The sequence below is a fragment of the Notamacropus eugenii genome, chromosome 5 (genome assembly GCF_028372415.1).
Source record: "Notamacropus eugenii isolate mMacEug1 chromosome 5, mMacEug1.pri_v2, whole genome shotgun sequence".
In the NCBI taxonomy this organism is placed as follows: Eukaryota; Metazoa; Chordata; class Mammalia; order Diprotodontia; family Macropodidae; genus Notamacropus; species Notamacropus eugenii.
Window position 1 is genome coordinate 138404371 of NC_092876.1, and position 17563 is coordinate 138421933.

A 17563-nucleotide genomic window follows, 5' to 3' on the forward strand; every position below is an offset into this window, starting at 1 on the left:
ATTTTCCTTTTTGTTATGCTATTTGGTCCAGCACTTTCTGTTTCTTTTTCAGAAAAAAATAGTTTTAATATTTAGGTGTGAACCATCTAGAGAGCTGTCCAGTCTTTGTTGGTTTTTTTATTTCATTTTTTACTCCTGAACCAGATTCTCTTACTTTTTCTGTCTCTTTACCTATTCCTACCTTTGCACTGAAGTCACCAATATCAGAATACATTTTGAGCTAGTTTGGAAGATGTCTTATTCAGTTCTTCATAGAATTTATTTAGTTTTTTATACTCTGTAACATATATTGGTACATAAAATAAAAGTATTGTCTTTTTACTAATACCTATCATGGGTAATGCATTATGAGATGACCAAATATACCATAAAAATTATTTTCTTTTTACCCCTGGATTCATGATGAAACTAATTCCACCAGTCATTTTCTTTTCCTCTCCTTGAAGAGGCATGAATAAATTACTACATCTTTTTTGCTTTCATATTAGTAGGGGTTATATTGAATGGAGAGCTTATCCATTTTCTCCTCCTCTTGCTACAATTTTATTTGAATAAAAACAGAGTTGCCTTAATTCTATTTAGATAAACCATTGATAGATGGAGGTAGGGGTTGGAACTGGAAGAGGAGGTAGAGAAGGGTATACACATAACATTCTGTTCCAGTTATGACTTAAGTTGGAGCACAGTATCTCAGCTTCAGCTGCCTTTTTCTTTTCTTTTCTTCCCCTCTGTATCATTATCTTCTTCAGCATTATCTTCTCTTTCTCCCCCTTCCCCTTCTCATTTTATTATCATTATAGAAAAACATATTTTGAACTGGAAGGGATTTTAACCAATCCTACTGTATAAATGAGTCCCAAAGAGGTCACACAGTTAAGTGTTAAGTACTAAAGGCAGGATTGAAAAGCAAGTCTGCTAAATCTACTCTTCCTCCCACTAAATCATGGTGCCACTACCTTTTTCTTCCCTTTACTTTCTTTCTTATCTTCTTTTTAATGTTTTATGGATGATTTTGTAATCTCCCTTTCACTTCTAAATTCTCTCATGTGTGCTCCTACACACACACATACACACATCCTTCTCTTATAACAAAGAAAAATAGAAAAGCAGTTAAGCAAGAAAAATCATTATAAAGACCACATTTCACAAGTGTAATAATCTAAACACAGAGTTCAGCATAGTGCAAGCTCACTACTAGCTTATGAGGTCTGCATATAATGTCATGTGTTTCTTGATTTTGTTTTGTTTTTCAGTTGGGGCCTTCATTGAAGCTTCCCATCTCTTTGCATCACTGGCATACTCCCAGAAACTCCTCTTGTCCTAAAGTACCACTCACCTCAGCTGTGACATTCACAGACATTGATCTGAGAATAACCAAAATCAGGGAGCAAGTGGACCAGATGATCCCACACAGACGTTCTCTGACATGAACACCATCACCAGTGCAGCTTACAGTGTGGCCACCATTTTCAAGTGTTAGAAAACATACTGTAAACAGAATCAGCTAGATATTCACCTGGAGATGAGAGACTATTTGAGGCACTGAAAGAACTATGAAAGGGATTTTTAAAGGACTAGGATTTTTTCTTTAGATTTGAAGGAAAGACCTTCAGGAAGAGCAATGGATTTTTTTTAATGGCACCTATCTTATCAGTTTCATTTTCTTCTGGGAAGGTAAGGTCTCTGTGTCTCTTTTGTTTCTATACCTCAGTGAAGGGGCATCTGCCATCTGGAGATCAAGGAATAGAGACTATGATAAAGTGATTTTCACAGGGCAGGTTTTGAATGGAATACCCCAGGTCTTCACTGAATGTGGTCTGGTTCTAAACACAAGCACTGAATAATGCCAATACCTGGACCCCTGAGATCAAGATGCTTTCCACTATGTGAAACCTTCATGTTTATTCTGTGACACACTGACCCATATGACATCCAGAAATTATGAGATTTCTTACTTCAGCATAAAGGAATGCAAACCTTTTCATTGGCAACTGAGCCTTCAGATATACTGGAAGATGTAGATGGGAGGGTTTGGGATCTAAACAAACTTCTTTGTAAGGTCCTTTTTCAATTTGGACCTAATTCCCTGGTAGTTACATTAGTAAGAATCTGATCTACAAAGTAGAAGTACCCAGGAAAGCACCCTTCCTCATCTGCAAGTGTAGTTTTCAGTAGAGGCAGACACCAGCAATTTTTATTATTGACATTCCTATAGATGAGTTTTAGTTTTGTGGTGTTTGTCCAAAGTGATGGCCCTAGAGTTAAACACTGAGATTTGCAAGATAAAACTGATTTGTGCATAAAGAAGTTACAAAAAAGGCAACTCATAAGCTGGGTAGCGTTAAATGAAAGTTTCCTTAAGTAAGTCGAAAAGGAGTTCTTGAGAAATGAACCAAATTAGTTTAACACGTAAGAAAGAACTAGTGTTGATTGAATATCATAACTGTTAGCTTTGTTTTCTTCTCTATTAAAGGTCCAATGAAAGTACTGAGATTCTGAAAAACTTTGAACCCATCATTGCCTCCCATTGTAAGTCTGAGTTCTGATAAGTTGGTTAATAATTGGGTCTTCTTCCCTTTAAATGCCATTATTGTATCACATAATATTCACGAGGGGAAGCAATGTACTATAATGGATAAAATGCTAAACTTTGGTTTGGAAAAACATGGGTTCAGATTCTGCCTATGACACTTTTTTAACTGTTTTATGTTGTACAAGGCACTGAATCTCTTAGATCACCAAGTAACTCCCCATAAATTTTCTACTGACTTAGAAATGTATTTCAATCTGCATTGATGAATGGAATACCTTTATTGGGAGCTCCCCATGCTGATGAAACCACAGACCCATCTCTTCCATCAATATTAAACATGTTGAAATCCTAGCCACTTTGCCGATTGTAACATTCAAGACAGAAGAATTACAAAAAGCATGTGACCCAATAGCATGGAAAGAACCACATGGATTTCCCTTTTACAAAAACTGAGCAGATGATTAATTGTTGCCTTTACTAATGATGAAGAAAAGAATGGATGGAAGTGATATTCTAAGCCTGATTGTGATCAATTAAAGATTGATGAGATTGACATGATGGGACTTTAGGAGGAAGCAGCTGTTGTCCTTTGTTCTTGAAGAGGACAAAAATGACATCACCATGATAAAGTGAAGTTTCAGTGTGTACGACTGTGGCAGATCAGACCAACAGAAGTTCAGAATGCTCTACTACAGTTGGGCACAGATAGTCTGAGAGAACATTTGGGGTGGATAATCCAAATTTGTGCATCATACATTTCCTTTGTGCTGTCTCAATTCTGTTTTGCTCATGGAGTGCAGAACCCTTTCTTATGTGGGCACACCATGCTGAGCTGTCCTGGGCCAGTGTCTTCCATGTTGCATAATCAGTTCCAAAGTTCTTTTTTTTTTTTTAATGTTTATTTATTTATTTTTAGCTTTCAACATTCATTTCTACAAAATTTTGAGTTCCAAATTTTCTCTCCATCTCTCCCCTCCCCACACCCCAAAACACCAAGCATTCTGATTACCCCTTCCACCAATCTGCCTTCCCTTCTAACCCCCCTCCTTTCCCTTATCCCCATCTTCTCTGTTGTCTTGTAGGGCAAGATAAATTTCTATACCCCATTACTGTGTTTCATATTTCCCAGTCATATGCAAAAACAATTCTCAGCATTTGTTCCAAAAGATTTGAGTTCCAACTTCTCTTCCTTCCTCCCTCACCACCCATCTCCACTGAGAAGGCAAGTAATTCAATATAGTCTATATATGTGTAGTTTTGCAAAAGACTCCCATAATAGTAATATTGTATAAGACTAACTATATTTCCTTCTATCCTATCCTGTCCCCCATTTCTTCTATTCTTTCTTTTGACTTTGTCCCTCCCGAAGAGTGTTTACTTCTAATTGCTCCCTCCTCCCATTTGTCATCCCTTCCATCATCCCCCCCACCCTGCTTATCCCCATCTCCCCTATTTTCTTGTAGTGTAAGATAAGTTTTCATACCAAATTAAGTGTGCATATTATTCTTTCCTTGAGTCAAATGTGATGAGAGTAAGCTTCACTCTTTCCCTCTCACCTCCTCCTTTTTCCCCTCCATTGAAAAAGATTTTCTTGTCTCTTTTATGAGAGATAATTTGCCCCACTTCATTTCACTGCCCAATATATTCCTCTCTCACCCCTTAATGTTACTTTATTAGATATGATCCCTTCCTATTCAACTCACCATGTGCTCTGCATGTGTGTATACATATATGTATACACACACACACACACACACACGGGTGTGTATAAACCCTCCAACTACCCAAATACTGAGAAAAGTTTAAGAGTTACAAATATTATCTTTCCATACAAGAATGCAAACAGTTCAACTTTAGTAAGTCCTTATGATTTCGCTTTCCTGTTTACCTTTTGTTCATGATTCTCTTCATTCTTGTGTTCAAAAATCAAATTTTCTTTTCAGCTCTGGTCTTTTCATCAGGAAAACTTGAAAGTCCTCTATTTCATTGAAGGACAATTTTTTCTCCTGAAGTATTATACTCAGTTTTGCTGGGTAAGTAATTCTTGATTTTAATCCTAGTTCCTTTGACTTCTGGAACATCATATTCCAAGCCCTTTGATCCCTTAATGTAGAAGTTGCTATATCTTGTGTTATCCTGATTGTATTTCCACAATACTGGAATTGTTTCCTTCTTGCTGCTTGCAATACTTTCCCTTGACCTGGGAACTCTGGAATTTGGCTACAATATTCCTAGGAGTTTCTGTTTTTGGATCTCTTTCAGGAGGTGATTGGCAAATTCTTTCAATATTTATTTTGCCCTCTGGTTCTAGAATATCAGGGCAATTTTCCTTGATAATTTCATGAAAATGATGTCTAGACTCTTTTTTGTGATCATGACTTTCAGGTAGTCTTATAATCGTTAAATTGTCTCTCCTGGATCTATTTTCTAGGTTAGTTGATTTTCCAATGAGATATTTCACATTATCTTCTATTTTTTCATTCTTTTGGTTTGGTTTTGTAGTTTCTTGGTTTCTCATAAAGTCATTAGCTTCCATCTGTTCCATTCTAATTGTTAAAGAACTATTTTCTTCAGTGAGCTTGTGAACCTCCTTTTCCATTTGGCTAATTCTGCTTTTTAAAGCATTCTTCTCCTCATTGGCTTTTTGGACCTCTTTTGTCAATTGAGTTAGTCTATTTTTAAAGGTGTTATTTTCTTCAGCATTTTTTTGGGTCTCATTTAGCAAGCTGTTGACTTACTTTTCATGATTTTTTTGCATTGCTCTCATTTCTCTTCCCAATTTTTTCTCCACCTCTCTTACTTGAATTTCAAAATCCTTTTTGAGCTCTTCCATGCCCTGACACCATTGTATATTTACTTTGGAGTTAATGGAAGCCTTGACTTCCTCTGAAAGTATGCATTTTCTTCCTCATCTGAAAGGATGGAAGAAAATGACTGTTCACCAAGAAAGGAACCTTCTTTAGTTTTATTTTTTTCCCTTTTGGGGGCATTTTCCCAGGCAGTTATCTGACTTTTGAGTCCTTTGTCAAGAGGAAGGTATGCTTTGGGGTCCTGTAAATTCTCAGTTCCTCCAAGGTGGCACAATCAAGGGAGAGGAGTTTACTCCTCTCCTGGCCTGAACACTGGTCTGGGAGCAACGAAACTTTTCTGTCCAGAATCTGCGAGTAGTAGAATTCTCTCCACACAACTGCCTCTAGCTCAGCCATGCCCACCTAGTGCTCCTCCTCACCCCAGGCCTGTGCTCAGGAGTGGGATTCAGATCAGCTGCTCAATTCCCCTAGGGCCTTTAGGATGAGGGCTCCACAAATGGACACTGTTGCTGCTTCTGCTGCCTCCTCTGCTGCCACTGTCTGGGCCTGGGGCTAGAGGAGGACTCTGCTCCCTTCTTGCCTATTTGGAAAAGCCCTCTCACTGACCTTTGAAGTTGTCTTTGGCATTTGTGGGTAGAGGGATCTGAAAACCTCTGCTGCTACTGGGGATTCCTCCCCCAAGGCCTATTCCAGTTCTGTTTCTCCCAGTTTCACATGGCCAGGGCTGGGTTGAGCTCTGCTGTGCATCCAGTGCAATAGACCTTTCCTGTCAGCCTTCCAGGTTACCTTGGACTGGAAATCTCTTTTGTTCTGTCACTCTGTGGCTTCTGCTGCTCTAAAATTTGTTGAGAGTCATTTTTATAGGTATTTTATGGGCTGTGGGGGAAGAGCTAGAGTATGTGCATCTTTCTACTGCACCATCTTGGCTCCACCACCTCCCAGTTCCAAAGTTCTTGAGAGAGACCTTGAAAGTGTCCTGGTATCATTTCTTCTGACCACCATGTGATCGCCTGACCCATTTGAGTTCTCCATAAAATGGTCTTTTGGGCAAGCTTACATTTTGCATTCAAACAATGTGGCCAGCCCATCAGAGTTGCACTATCTGAAGCATAGTTTGAATGTTTGACAGTTCAGCTAGAGCAAGGACTTCAATGTCTGGTACTTTATCCTGCCAGTTAATCCTCAGAATCTTCCTAAGACGGTTCAAATGGAAATGATTCAGTTTTCTGGCATAGAATGGGTAAACTGTCCATGTTTCATAAGCATACAACAATGAGGTCAGCACAATGGCTCTGTAGATCTTCAATTTGGTAGTCAGCCTAATACCTCTTCTCTCCTAAACTTTTCTTTGGAGCCTTCCAAACACTGAGCTAGCCCTGACAATGCATGTGTCAACTTCATTGCCCAGGTTCTGGATAGTGGACAATGCTCTTGTGCCTTCCCAGTCACCAGTGGAGTGAAACAGGGTTGTATACTTGCTCCCATGCTTTTTAGCATAATGTTTTCAGTCATATTGTATAATGCTTTCAGTAAGAATTAACACAGAATCAAGGTCAATTACCATACTGATGGTAAGGAGGAAGTAGCCACTCCATTTTAAACTATATACTCGAGGAGAGGAAATAAGTATAGTCAGACAACAAACGTTACCTATCTTTAGGGTAACAAAGATGAGTAGGATACCTGAGACTTAAGATTCTACATAAGCAAATGGCCCAAGAAGGATGAAAAACTTACATGAGTGAAATTTTTCAGGATTAAAATTATAAAGATAAAAACATGAATGACTTCCATTACAAAGAGTGGATCTGTCCTTGGTCTTATAAAAAGAATTGCTATTGATTTAGAATTTTTGTGTTTGCAAAGTTTTATATAAACTATCTTTATGATTCTCATAACAACTGTATAAGGTATCTGAAGGTACTACAAGTATTATAATTGTCACTTTACAGATGGGGAAATGGATTTAGAGATGTTAAGTGATTTATATTGGTCACACAGTAAGTGCAAAGTTGAACTTGGAACCTAATTAAAAGTAAAGTTGGAGATTAAAATTCAACTCTCATCTCATTCCAATCCATCAGTATTTCTTCTCTGTAATGGTGCCATTCTGTGCTATTCAACATTTTAAAAAAAATCATTGATTTACAGGTGGCAGAGATGGGTATGCTTGCCAAAATTTTAGATTACTGGTAACTGGAAGGAATGCCTAATGCTCTGGATAACAGAGTTAGAATTCAAAAGATATTGACAGTCTGACAAATGGTCTGAATCTAATAAAATTAGATTAGGATAAATGATGTTCTGATTTTCAAATGAGAGAAAGAACAGAATCTATAAACTAGGGGCCAATGAGCTTGAAATTATTTCTTGGGGAAATTGTGAATATATCATTGAAATAGGAATTTTTAGATTCAGAAAACTGAATCACTTCCATTTGAACTGTTTTAGGAAGATCCTGAGAATCACCTGGCAGGATAAGGTACCAGACACTGAAGTCCTTGCTGGAGCTAAACTGCCAAGCATTCAAACTATGCTTCAGATAATGCAACTTCAATGGGCTGGCCACATTGTTTGAATGCAAAAATGTATCCTTGCCAAAAAGACTATTTGATGGAGAACTCACATGGGTCAGGCAATCACATGGTGGTCAGAAGAAGTGACACAAGGACACTCTCAAGATCTCTTTCAAGAACTTTGGAACTAATTGTGCAACATGGAAGACACTGGCACAGGACCGCTCAGCACAGTGCGCCCACATCAGAAAGGGTGCTATGCTCTATGAGCAAAGCAGAATTAAGACAGAACAAAGTAAACATAGGATGGGCAAATTTGGAGTAACTACCCCAAATATTCACACAGACTATCTGTGCCCAATCTATGGTAGAGTATTTTGTTTGTATTGGTCTGATCAGCCACAGTCAGACATACTGAAACTTCACTTTATCGTGGTGATGTCATTTTTGTCTTCTTTGAGAATGAGGGACAACAACAAATAATTGCCCTCCAGGGACCCAACCCATAATAGGAGAGTGGCGAATTGGGGAGATAAGATTAAGGGGTACTTCAGTACATCTTACACTTAGGTTTAAAAAGCAAATTTCTTGATCATAAAGACTTAATAACCATACAATTTATGTTAGAAATATAGGGGTTTCAAATGAATTTAAGCTTAATAAGGGTGAAAATGGGAAATAGAAGACAAAAAATCTAATCCAAGATTAGACATTATTAATAGAAGCATGGCACAGAGAATAAGGGAGCTTACAGTGCCTTTGTATTCTGGTCAAACTACATATAAGGCATTGCATTTGGTTCTAGTTGCCATGACGGTCTATGTCCTAACTCTTTCCTTCTCCAGCTTATTTTATAGATAAAGAACTGAGCAAACAGGGTCACATACTTAGTGTTTAAGGATAGATTTGAACTTGGGAAGCTAAGTCTTCCTGATTCTAAGGCCAGTTCTCTATCCAATGTGTTGCCTAGCAGCTCTAAATCATCAGTAGTAACTGTTTCTCTTTTGGTCAGCAATGCTAAGGATCTTCCTCCCCCAGTTTGATTATTTATTTTATTAAAGAGGCCATCCCTTGACTCACTTCTTAAAGAGGCTTATTCACTAAATGGGTATTACCTCACTCAAAGGGAAAACCTGGAAAGACCTTAGCCTAAAAGAGCCAGGGTCTCCCATTGCCTCCTGGGCCATTTCTAGCTATCCTGATGAATGTCACAACACTGAACCCAGGTGGCTCTGGAGGAAAAAGTGAGGCTGGTGACCTTGCACAGCCCTACCTCCTTCAGATCTAAGTCAACTCCAAGTCGTGTCATCATTCCCTGACGTCATGGTCTTCTTCGAGAATGAAGGACAGACACACAACAACAACAACAATGTCCTAAGTTTAGCTTTTGTACTGACTGTGTAGAGAGCTGGAACTAAATTCAGGAAGATGTGAGTTTGAATTTTACTTCTGACATGAGCTGTATGACTCTGGGCAAACAACATAAATCTTTGTCTAACTTGGTTTTCTCATTCCTCAAATGGGGATAATAATAGTATTTATCTCCCAGAGTGTTATGAGGATGAAATGAGATATTTGGAAAGTGATTTGCAAAATCTTCAAGAACTATATGTATACTAGTTTTAGTATTATTATTATTGTTGTTGTAATAATATTATTCTTTATTCCCCACTTCTGCCTCTTAGATTCCCTGGATTTCTTCAACACTCAGCTCAGATCTCAACATCTGCAAAGATTTATCCTTCTCTCCTGAGTGAAAGTTCCCCTTTCCTTTAAGGTTACATTTTAGATACTCTATATAAATCTTGCATGTACATATTTATTTAGATGTTGTCTTTCTTTTTGGAATTTGAGTTTTATGAGGACTAAGAGAGTATTTGGGCCTTCCATTATAATTTTGTATCAATTTATAATTTAATACAATTGATAATAATTTAGTATAATAAAATTCATAGTTTGTATCAATGTATAATCTAGTACAGTGCTTAGAACATAGTAAGTGCTTAATAAACACTTGATTGATAGGTTTATCAAATTCAGACCTCTCATTTTATAGATGAGACTGAGGTCCAGAGAGATGGAATGACTTGTCCAAGGTTGCAGAAGTAGTATCTGAATCAAGACTCTGATGTAGAAACTAGGATCCTAAATTTAAAGCTTTCTCCATGGCATGTAACATAAGCAAGTTTAGACTGGACAAGAAAATACATGAGAGACATGATAACTATCTTCAGTTATTTGAAGGTGTATCATAAGGAAGATAGATTAAAATTGTTCCTAGTACGATAAGACAAGACTACAAGCAAGGGTGCAAGTCACACAGAGGTAAATTTTGCTTGATGTAAACAAACATACATCTGGCTCAAAGTGGAAAAGGTTTCCATGAAGAGAAATGGGTTCTCTTATCAGAAGACATCAAATGGGCTCAAGTGACCACCTATCTGGAATTTTATGGAACCTGTTCCTCTTGAGGTATAGATTGGATTTGATGAACTCTGTGATCACTCCTCACTCAGATTTTGTAATTCTATAAATTTAGAAATTTAAACCAGTCTCCATTCTGTTTTATTCATAACTACATGGTAGAATTACAGCCTGAATATTTGTAATTTCAGTCAGTTCCATTAAAACTGTCCAAGATTAAAATGTAATGTATTCCCATCCAGCCAATCATCTGTACACTTGTGCTTTGTGAAATCTTTTTGGGGTAAGGTGCTCAGAATCACAATGAGAAAGTTCTGTCTGCTGATTGGTTTCCTATTTCTCCTTTGAGGAAACCCCCTAAACCTGTGATCATAGGAGTATAGAGATTATGGACACCTGGGCCATACTCCTTGAATGCTTAGCCTTGTATTTCTATGATGCCATCATCTCTCTAGAGTTTGACTTTTGTTACATTGGATTAACATGTACCATCTCATCCTAACTCATCTACTTAGTTACTTAAAAGAGATTTCTGTTTTAATTTTGGAACTGTCATCTAAATTCTTGATTTTTGTGCAGAGTTTTTGTAACTGTTGATTTTCTTCTTCTAGTAATGGAAGGATCCACTCACTGTTTTGATTTTTTTACAATAACCTCTTATAACAATATAACTGCAAAATTTACAAGCTGGTAAACTCTCTTTAGTTTGTATTGTTTCAAAAGTCTAAATACCAAATATAACAATTTTGAGGCAGATAAGATCCACTGATGGTCAAAAAGCATTTATTAAGCTCTAGTTATGTACTAGGTACTCTGCTAAGCAGTGGGAATAAGAGGAAGGCAAAAACAACCCTTGCCCTAAAGGGCTATATATTCTAATGAGGGAAATCCATTGTGAATCATCTTTGACAACTTCTTTGTCAGGTCAGGGGACCATTCTGAGCACTTGAAAATGCATGAATCAGGGAGTTTAGTACAATATTAAAACTATGTTTTCCGATTTTTTGTTCTCCTCAACTCTAAACATTTTCTTCAGCTACTGTTGACATAGCCTGTGCTTAAATTAAAAAAAAAAAAGCATTAGTACCATAATAGAATACATCTATTCACAACTTTCTTCATCATCATCAGTTGCCCTGGTGTTACATTACTTGAGAAACTGAAAGATTGATTTTCTTTGTCTTTCTCTTCTTTTGTCTCCATATATTTTCTCTCCTAAAGATTTTAGTGTCTTTATTTGTGTTTCTAATTAGACATCATGGATGGCTTTTGTCTAAGGAAAGTCCAATGACAGAAGGAAAAAGAGAAAATCATATACTTCCCACAGACACTAAGCTACTCACAATTTTATTTCAGTTCTGCTTTTGTGGAGCTCAGTTGGATTCAGCAATATTCTACTGATGTCAGTGTCATGACTGCCAGCCTCAGAAACCTAAAAACCTGGCCACTGGCAGGGGGGGGGAGAGCGGGGGTCACATGACTTTGCTTTGTTCCACAACTTGAGATATAACTGATGCAGGTCATAAAAATGATTAATATAAAAGAGAGTAAATCCATCAGATTTACTCAGAGCAAATCCATCCCTACATAGGAAAAAAAATCAAAGCAGGTGGTCCGAGACAGGATTTGTGGCATCATCTTCACATGGGAAGGACCACACTTAGAAGGGTCTTAAGAGGCTAAAAGTGTTATTAAGGAGGCAGTGCCTAGATTGTTACAAATCTTGTGTTCCCAGTGTGGGATGAGTGTAAGTCAATGTACCCGTGTGTGTGTGTGTGTGTGTGTGTGCGCGCACGTGCACGTGTGTGTGTGTGTTCCTCCTTCCTTGCCAAAGAAGACCATGCCATCAGAGAAATAATGACATAACTTGATCTTGACTTTATTTTGAGTGAGGAAGGGCTGTGCAGGTCACCAGCCTCACTTCTCCTCCAGAGCCATCTGAATCCAGTGACCAGATATTCATCAGGATGACTGGAGATGACCCAGGATGAGGCAATTGGGGTTAAGTGACTTGTCCAAGGTCACACAGCTAGTGAGTGTCAAGTGTCTGAGGTGAGATATGAACTCAGGTCCTCCTGACTCCTGCCGTAGTGCTCTATCCACTGCACCACCTAGCTGCCCCATCAATATACCAGTACTAGTAACACAGAGGAAGAGTGTGTAATGATGTACTCACTCACCACAAATATATCTTTTTATCAGAAAGTGACCTGGTGAAAGAGAAATGTTAGAGGGGAATGAAGTCCCATATGCCCAGTGGCTACGTTTTACATGGCAAATGGAGTACAGCATTTTGTAAACTGTCTCAATTTAATAACATGAATATAATAAATGATTATTTTTTAAAAATTACTTACCTTCTGGGAGTTAGAACATTGTGTCAATGGATATATTACTTTGCCAGATTTGTGAAAAGTACGAATCAGTTTAATAATAATTTCAAAATTCAGATACAATTTCATTTAATTCATAAAAATGAGATTGTTGTTGTCTCTTGCTGTTTTTTTTTTTATTTTAGGAACAATACATGGTTAACAATAAAAGAGTATATTTCCTCATGTGCAAAATTGATGGTACCTGGGGATGAGGAGTAGATGATCACTAATATTATGTTTTGGTTTGTTTTATGATTTCTCTCATTCATTTTAATTCTTCTGTGCAACATGACTATGATGAAAATGTATTTAATGTGAATGTATGTGTAGAACCTATAGAAAATTGTATACCATCTCAGGGAGGGAGTGAGAAGATAGGGGGGAAGGCAGGGAGGGAGTGGAAAAATCTAAGATATGTGGAAGTGATTGTAGAACACTGAAAACAAATAAAATAATAATAATCAAAAAAAGACTTTTGGTGATAGCAGGCTATCTTTTGAGTAACCCACAGATTATGTTTAAGTAGATAATGAAGGTCAGAAATGATAAAGCAAAAAGAAACAATTAGAGACTGCTAAGATCCCCCATAAAATTAAAATAGTAAATGTGAAGCTCCTTTTGGGTAGAGAGTCTTGACCAGCAAGACCCTATGCCATTCTCAAGATGCAATGAATGAGGCGGGAGGCAGGATGTAAGGCAACTCTGTTTATTAGCAGTGAAGTGGCATTAGTTATAGTATCATAGCCTCGTGAATTATACACTTCAGGCAACCCCTTTAAAGGTCAAATCTAATCCTCTAATCCCTACTCCACATTTACCTCATGTCCAGCTCGTGATTACCCACTTCTCCTAAACTCCAGAAGGAAAACAAGGGCAGGGACCATTAGTTCCAGGCACCTTGGGTGCGGTCCTGCAATGGAGTCTGAGAGTTCCTAGCCCCCTTACAAGTAAATTTTGTACGTACATTAATTTCCGTAATAGTCTCTGACAATAACCCCATTTATTATTTAAAGGTGCTTAAACGTGTGCAGACTATGCCATGAGTGTCACGGAATGGTCAAAAATACCTATGATGGGGCACCCATGAATGTCCAAAATTTTGAGCATCAGTTGTAAGATCGTCAGAAGACATGAGTATTAGTTAATAAGTTGTCTCTATAGTAGAAGGGAACCATAAATACATGAGGCCTTCGATAGCCTCAAGGAAGAATTTAGCAAAGTGTCTGACATATTGAAGATACTTAATAAATGTGTATATGAGATGTTCCTGGAGAAGTAGCACCTCTGGTGAGAGGTCTTGCTGAACCCCTCTCAGAGCTACTCATCTACCATTGGTGTCCACGTCAACCAACTCTCATCTGTGGCTCCAAGAAGCTATAGCATGCAGAGCAGTAACACCCCAGTAAAACCATCTTGGCAGACAGCTAAATCAAACAGAGAGTAATTGACAGGCCTCAAAACCATTGGTGAGTTAGGGGGTTGTCCATCCTAAGCATGTGAAGGTTTGCCCTAGTGGAATGGGTAGATAAGAACAATTTGTTTCAATGACCATGAAGGGGACTGAAACAGACATTGTGGAGCACTTAGAGCTTGGTCACACACGGAAGACATCAAGGTCATCCACTGCATCCTAGGACATTTTTAATTGGCCTGCCTTTTGTCTTGACACTGTACCTCAATGGCTCTGGAAGAGAAAGTGAGGCTGATGACTTTGTAATTTTGCTTCACTGAATCCAATTCATGTACAACTCAAGACATCGTCCCACAATGTCATTGATCCTCTTTGAAAATGAGAGACAAACAATTAATAAATACTTGTTAATTGATTAATACTTTGTTTTTCTGTCCTTATCTTTTCCTCTTATGTGACCCTTAATAGGATCCACTCTTTTTGATAATACTTATTTTCACTTTGGATTATTTAAAAAACTCTTTCCAAATTTCTTGGTATCTTTCATGCTTACTGGTCAAAAGTGCATAACTAATCTGTCAAATAGTATTCTGTTTCCCTATTCATAATTCATATTCTACTATACAGTTAACAAAATTGTTCATGTAAAGAACTCAGTTGAGCAAAAATATCAAAAAGCATTAGAAAGCTAGGTCACATTTACAAAGCCTTCTCTTTTCAATGCCCAACTCCCCAGTTCTATAGCATAAAAAATTTTTAAAGTCACATTCAAACAAATGTCAGAGTAACAGTAGATATTTCAAAAACTACAAAATGAAAATGTCAAAGTTGGACAAAAAACAAAAATTACTTCACAAAATAGGATGAAATTTACAAACTCTGTAAACAGAGCAATATTATCACGTGTGAAGATAGTAGGACTCACTTAAAAGATAAACAGTAGCTAAAATAATTTATAAATACAAATCTACAACAAAAGAGATCCATTCAAGCACTAGAGAAAGAAGTTCAAATACATTTAAAATTTTGACTTTTTATAATTATGACTTAACACATAGAAATATAATTTTTTCTAACTATAATGGCAACAATTAACTTAATTTAGAATTAAAATATGTTCTTTAATGCTTGCCATATAAAAGTAAAGATGTTTACAAAATACATTTGATATCAGAATGATATTTTGTATTGATCAGGAATAATAATAATAATAAAAAATGAAGCAGCTATCTCAAATAAAAAGGAGTTAAAGCTTAGGGGAATATTGCTCAATAGCTCAGAAGAGAAGTATAATGTGTTTCATTTACAAATTTTAATAAATAAAGTAGTTATAGAAGGAAAATCACAGTTCTACCCCACCCGCCAGGTGTGAGTATGTGACAATTTGCCAAGTATCAACAGTTAGGGGCTGATTTAGTACATGAAGAATCATAGATAACACAAAACTGCAGACTTAATGACTCCTCCCCTAACACTGAGAGACAAACAGGTATGTGAACAATGGATCACTGGGTCAACATAACTTTAATATCTCTTTTAACATCTATCTTTCGGAATCTCCCACTCCTACAAGAGGCCTATACTGTTTCTCTCAAATTTTAGTCTCCTCCAACTAAACACTTTGTATTTATTTTAAATGTTTTATTTGCTTGTTGTGTCCCCCTTCTCTTTAGAGAATGAAACTCTCCCTGAACCTCTCCACCCAGAATGGAAGGTCCTTGGGATCAGGGACTATTTCATTTTTCTCTTTGTATTCCAGTGCTTAGCACAATGCCTGGTATATATAGTAAATAATTAATAAGTGTTTGTTTAATTTAATTGAATATTGGATATACTGTCACTGATCAAAAGGGATCCACTTTTACAGAACTTATATGTATTATATTTCAAACTTTCCTGTTACAGGTTTCTGAAGGCATCCACCACAGACCAATAAATTGGGAAACATGAATATAGAGTAGTGACTCCATGTAAATAGTATAGTTACACCCAGAATGCAGTGGTACTCATTGAGGAAAAGTGTCAGTAAGAATGCACCTACTTGTGGATTATATAGATCATCTATCAGCATGCAGATATCAATCACATATGGATCAATCCAAAGTTAAGTAGTGAGAATCATCAAGCGATGATGTGGGGGATGAATTTTCACAAAACATGGGATGAAATTTTGTTTTCTAGATGGCAACTAGGAAGCCTGATGGGACACTTCATATGGACTGAGCTCTTGATGATTTAATCCTTCCTGAAATGGTTCTGTGGGCATAGGTATGGCAAGAGTGTTAGACATGACAAATGGATCATTAGGGCTGAGGAAGACACTTGAGGAATGGATGGGAATGGCTCATCCATGATCAGAAGGGAAAACTTTTTTAAGGCTATATCCAAGGGATGATAGGGATGGTTGTAATGGACAGCTGATGGAATAGAGGTCAGATAGATTTGTGGGTGGGATAATACTAGAGGGATCCTGCTTCTAGCGAAGAAACAAAACTCAATTTATGAGAAAACACCATAAGAAATAAGGCAATGCATCAATGCATTCTGGAGTAGGCCAGATGGTTAGTTATATATTCTTTAATGAAGGAAGAATCTAGCCAGGGAGAAGAACCTGCAGGCTCGAGGCCATATGTGGCCAACTCTCCATCTCCTCAAGTGCAGCCCTTTTACCAAATCCAAACTTCACAGAAGAAATAATTATTTGAGGACCTAGAAGGCCACATGTGACCTTGAACCCTCAGGTTCCCCTCCTCTGATTCTAGTCTTTAGTTGAATACTTGAGTCTAAAATGAGCAGTCATTCCTCAGCACAAAAACTACTTTGTAAGACTTGACAACTGTTTTGGGAGCAATATTTTAAAAAGTGACAACAAGAACTCAATGTCTTGGTGTTTGAGATGATGAAGATATAGTCACACTTTCTGAATTCCTTGTGAATCACATATGGGTGGATTCTGGTATTGGCTTGAAATAAAATAAGTGAGTTTGCTCCCTTACTCCCCAAATGGAAAGTACTTTCTCTTAATGATTGTGGTTCCTGCTCAGTTAACATAAACCCAACATAGAAATTACTACTACTACTGTTCAATCTTTAGTGGATCTCTTATGTTGCTGAGTTTTTTATACCAAGTCAGACAAGTATCTGACTTTCATTATGAAAATGAAAGAAGAATTCAAAAATCCTGGAAATCAATTGTCAGTTTTATGTCATCTAAACAAATTGAATACGTACAACATATTTTTCTTATAATCATTTTTTTCATATTTGAAGTTTCTTTTGCTTGTAATTATTCCCTTACCAGTTTAACACTGTTTCTTCAACCTCTCTCTCTGTCTCCACCTCTTTTCATGTTCATTTAATATATCACTTCTTCAAATTTACCTATTTGTGTGGAGGGCATAACAATCCTCCAGTTATCCAGTTGGTAAACTTATTGAACTAATTATTGTCCCCTCCGAAACAAAAAAACCCACTTCTCCTCACTAGTGAAGTCA

General features: G+C 37.2%; 1 pseudogene; it reads left to right on the forward strand.

The window, feature by feature from the left end:
- Window positions 1-597: 597 nt before the first annotated feature.
- Window positions 598-2021, forward strand: LOC140507696 (NXPE family member 1-like; annotated as a pseudogene).
- The last annotated feature ends 15542 nt before the right edge of the window (window positions 2022-17563 follow it).